Below are 4972 nucleotides of genomic sequence, written 5' to 3' on the forward strand. Positions count from 1 at the left end.
CTGCCTCCTCCTGCCAGCTCCCTGCCTCCCCCTGCCAGCTCCCTGCCTCCTGCCAGCTCGCTGCCTCCTCCTGCCAGCTCCCTGCCTCCTGCCAACACCCTGCCTCCTCCTGCCTCCTCCTCCCAGCTCCCTGCCAGCTCCCTGCCTCCTCCTCCCAGCTCCCTGCCTCCTCCTGCCAGCTCCCTGCCTCCTCCTGCCATCTCCCTGCCTCCTCCTGCCAGCTCCCTGCCTCCTGCCAGCTTGCTGCCTCCTCCTGCCAGCTCCCTGCCTCCTGCCAACACCCTGCCTCCTCCTGCCAGCTCCTTGCCTCCTGTCAGCTCCCTGCCTCCCCCTACCAGCTCCCTGCCTCCTCCTGCCAGCTCCCTGCCTCCTGCCGTCTCTCTGCCTCCCCTGCCAGCTCCCTGCCTCGTCCTGCCTGCTGCTTGCCTCCTGTCAGCTCCCTGCCTCCCCCTGCCAGCTCCCTGCCTCCTCCTGCCAGCTCCCTGCCTCCTGCCTGCTCCCTGCCTCCTGCCTGCTCCCTGCCTCCCCCTGCCAGCTCCCTGCCTCCTGTCAACTCCCTGCCTCCCCCTGCCAGCTCCCTGCCTCCTCCTGCCAGCTCCCTGCCTCCTCCTGCCAGCTCCCTGCCATCTCCCTGCCTCCTGCCAGCTCCCTGTCTCCTGCCAGCTCCCTGCCTCCTCCTGCCAGCTCCCTGCCTCTTGCCAGCTCCCTGGTTCCTTCCAGCTCCCTGCCTCCTCCTGCCACCTCCCTGCCTCCTCCTGCCAGCTCCCTGCCTCCTCCTGCCAGCTCCCTGCCTCCTGCCAGCTCGCTGCCTCCTCCTGCCAGCTCCCTGCCTCCTGCCAACACCCTGCCTCCTCCTGCCAGCTCCCTGCCTCCTGTCAGCTCCCTGCCTCCCCCTACCAGCTCCCTGCCTCCTCCTGCCAGCTCCCTGCCTCCTGCCGTCTCTCTGCCTCCCCCTGCCAGCTCCCTGCCTCGTCCTGCCTGCTGCTTGCCTCCTGTCAGCTCCCTGCCTCCCCCTGCCAGCTCCCTGCCTCCTCCTGCCAGCTCCCTGCCTCCTGCCAGCTCCCTGCCTCCTGCCTGCTCCCTGCCTCCTGCCTGCTCCCTGCCTCCCCCTGCCAGCTCCCTGCCTCCTGCCAACTCCCTGCCTCCCCCTGCCAGCTCCCTGCCTCCTCCTGCCAGCTCCCTGCCTCCTCCTGCCAGCTCCCTGCCATCTCCCTGCCTCCTGCCAGCTCCCTTGCTCCTGCCAGCACCCTGCCTCCTCCTGTCAGCTCCCTGCCTCCTGCCAGCTCTCTGCCTCCTGCCAGCTCTCTGCCTCCTGCCAGCTCTCTGCCTCCTGCCAGCTCTCTGCCTCATGCCAGCTCCCTGCCTCCTCCTGCCAGCTCTCTGCCTCCTGCCAGCTCCCTGCCTCCTGCCAGCCCCCTGCCTCCTCCTGCCGGCTCCCTGCCTCCTGCAGCCAGCTCCCTGCCTCCTCCTGCCAGCTCCCTGCCTCCTCCTGCCAGCTCCCTGCCTCCTCCTGCCAGCTCCCTGCCTCCTCCTGCCAGCTCCCTGCCTCCTGCCAGCTCTCTGCCTCCTGCCGGCTCCCTGCCTCCTGCCAGCTCTATGCCTCCTGCCGGCTCCCTGCTACTGTCAACCATCATAGGAAGTGGGGAATTGCACATGATAGAGGGAATCCCAGCAGCAGTCCCAGAAACAGCACCCATCCCAGCACCAATCCCAGCAGCAATCCCAGCAGAAGCAGCAATCCCAGCACAATCCCAGCAGCTGCACCGATCCCAGCACCAATCCCAGCACAATCCCAGCAGCTGCACCCATCACAGCAGCTATCCCAGCAGCACCCATCCCAGCAGCAATCCCATCCCAGCACCAATCCCAGCAGCAATTCCAGCAGCAACAATCCCAGAAGCAGCGTCCATCTCAGCAGCAATCCCAGCAGCTGCACCATCCCAGCAGCAATCTCAGCAGCAGCACCCATCCCAGCAGCAGCACCCATCCCAGCAGCACTCCCAGCAGCAGCACGCATCCCAGCAGCAGCACCCATCCCAGCAGCAATCTCAGCAGCAGCACCCACCTCAGCAGCAATCCCAGCAGCTGCACCCATCCCAGTAGGAGCACCCATCCCAGCAGCAATCTCAGCAGCAGCACCCATCCCAATAGCAAACCCAGTAGCACCCATCCCAGCAGCAAACCCAGTAGCATCCATCCCAGCAGCAATCCCAGCAGCAGCACCCATCCCAGCAGCAAACCCAGTAGCTCCCATCCCAGCAGCAATCCCAGCAGCAGCACCCATTCCAGCAGCAATCCCAGTAGCAGCACCATCCCAGCAGCAATCCCAGTAGCAGCAACCATCCCAGCAGAAAACCCAGCAGCAGCACCCATCCCAGCAGCAGCATCCATCCCAGCAGCAAACTCAGCAGCAGCAACCATCCCAGCAGCAACCATCCCAGCAGCAGCACCCATCCCAGCAGCAATCCCAGTTGCAGCAACCATCCCAGCAGCAAACCCAGTTGCAGCAACCATCCCAGCAGCAGCACCCATCCCAGCAGCAATCCCAGCAGCAGCACCCATCCCAGCAGCAATCCCAGTAGCAGCACCATCCCAGCAGCAATCCTAGTAGCAGCAACCATCCCAGCAGCAAACCCAGTAGCATCCATCCCAGCAGCAATCCCAGCAGCAGCACCCATCCCAGCAGCAGCACCCATCCCAGCAGCAAGCCCAGTAGCACCCATCCCAGCAGCAGCACCCATCCCAGCAGCAAGCCCAGTAGCACCCATCCCAGCAGCAAACCCAGTAGCAGGACCCATCCCAACAGCAATCCCAGCAGCAGCACCTATCCCAGCAGCAAACCCAGCATCAGCAACCGTCCCAGCAGCAATCCCAGCAGCAGCACCCATCCCAGCAGCAATCCCAGGAGCATGACCAATCCCAGCAGCAATCCCAGCAGCAATCCCAGCAGCAGCACCCATCCCAGCAGCAACAATCCCAGCACCGTCACCAGCACCAATCATACCAGCAGCAACAGCAAACCTATATTTTTTGTTGCATAATTCTCACCAAAATACATCACATCAATCTCAGCTGGAATATAAGGATTGACACATAGAGGGTTAATGTTGGGCTGAGTAATGTACCACCCACACAGCATATGACAGAGCACCTGACATACACCCAGGGTCAGGTGAGTATGGGACTGAGCAGTGTGTACCAGCCAGCATGGAGACAGCCCTCAGCCTGTACCTTTGACTGGATTTGTCAATAGTTCAAAGAGTCAATAACAGCTTTAAGGTTCCCTACGTGTGACTACAAAGACTTCTTCAGACTTCTTCTTTCAAACACCCGACAACATGGAGAAGCTTGTCGGCAACCCAAAACCTCACATCAAAATAACAACAATAATCGCTTATTGTCACAAGTAGGCTTCAATAAAGTTACTGTGAAAATCCCCTAGTCGCCACATTCTGGTGCCTGTTTGGGGAGGCTGGTATGGGAATGTTGAGAAAAACAAAAATGCTTGAAGACTGAGAAAAAATGAAACAGCCTGACTCAAAAAGAAGCTCCAGAAACAGAGCCGCAGAGGAACAATTAACAAAAAAAAACTCCAAAGAAAGGATTGGAAGCTGAAGGCAGAAATTTGAAATTCTTTACTGCAGCAGAAGATTCTATTTCACTTCCTTTGGAAGCCCAGCTTCAAATTTCAGAGCACAGAGCCGGCCGACCTGGTAAGAGTGAACTAAATCTTTTAAAATTCCAAGTTGAAAACTAATCTATAGTAAATTCAGAGAAATCTTTAAAAAATACAGTATCAGAAGTGTAGTTTGAAAAAAGGCATAACTAAAAATCTGGGGCAGGATTCTCCGTTCCTGCGACTAAGTGCTGACACCAACGGAGGATACGTGGTATTTTACAATGGAAAAATCGGCACCACTCCCGCACTGATTCTGCCACTGGAGTGGAGCTAGCACCATGTGAAACACCCGTGGAATATGTGAAAAACGGTGGGAGAATTGCCGGGTCCATGCCGGACAGGCACAGGCTGACAAGCTGCAGCCATGCGTACACCTACACCCCCCACACACACACACCGATTGTACCGGAAAAGATGCCGCTGATTGTGCTGGACCCCATAGCCCACCTCCTGGCAACTCCGCACTACTCCCCCAGCCCTGGCAGAAGCTCGCCGGCCAGTGGTACGGCTCTCGGCAGAGTATGGCAGTGCTAGACACTGTCCGTACTCCCCGTCTCTGTGTCTCTCTCTCTCCGCAGCCGCCACGACAGGCGTACGACTCCCAAGACCACACGTGGCCCGTGCCGGTGGGCCCGATAACGACATTCCAAAGGTGTTGCGGCTGCACGCGTCTCGCTGACGTCGATTTGGAGGGCGGGGCATCGGGACTCAGCGTCAAACTGCCACCTGCCGTGATTTTGCCGTCGGGATTCTTTCTCCACCCGATCAGCGTTCCTGATTTCAGCATCAGGCAACGGGCAATCCTGCCCCTGACCTCCATGGCTACCTCTGAACATGTGGCATCTGAACTTGCTCTGAATTTTAAAAAATAAATTATTAATTGAACACTCCAGGAGAATCAAAATTTTTTAAACCCAGCTGAAGGCAAGCAAGAAAAGGTCAGGATTTGATGAACTTGTGACTTTAAACATAAATGCTGTGCAGGAGAACTCTGCAGACAGTCGATCGAAGCAGGAATTTCTCACTATTGTACTGGAGCCTACCAAAAGCAGCAGCGGGGGGGGGGGGGGGGGGGGGGGATTCCTTTGCCTCCAAGTAACCATTGTGAACTTCAGAAAACTCTTCAAAGGAGGTGGTGGTGTAATGGTATTGTTGCTGGACTAATAATCCAGAGACCCAGGATAATGATCTGGGGACCTAGGTTCAAATCCCACCACGACAGGTGATGGAATTGAAACTCAATGTAAAATCTGGAATTAAAAGTCTAATGATGACCATGAAACTATTATCGAT

This window comes from Scyliorhinus canicula, chromosome 21 (genome assembly GCF_902713615.1).
Source record: "Scyliorhinus canicula chromosome 21, sScyCan1.1, whole genome shotgun sequence".
NCBI classification, from domain to species: Eukaryota; Metazoa; Chordata; class Chondrichthyes; order Carcharhiniformes; family Scyliorhinidae; genus Scyliorhinus; species Scyliorhinus canicula.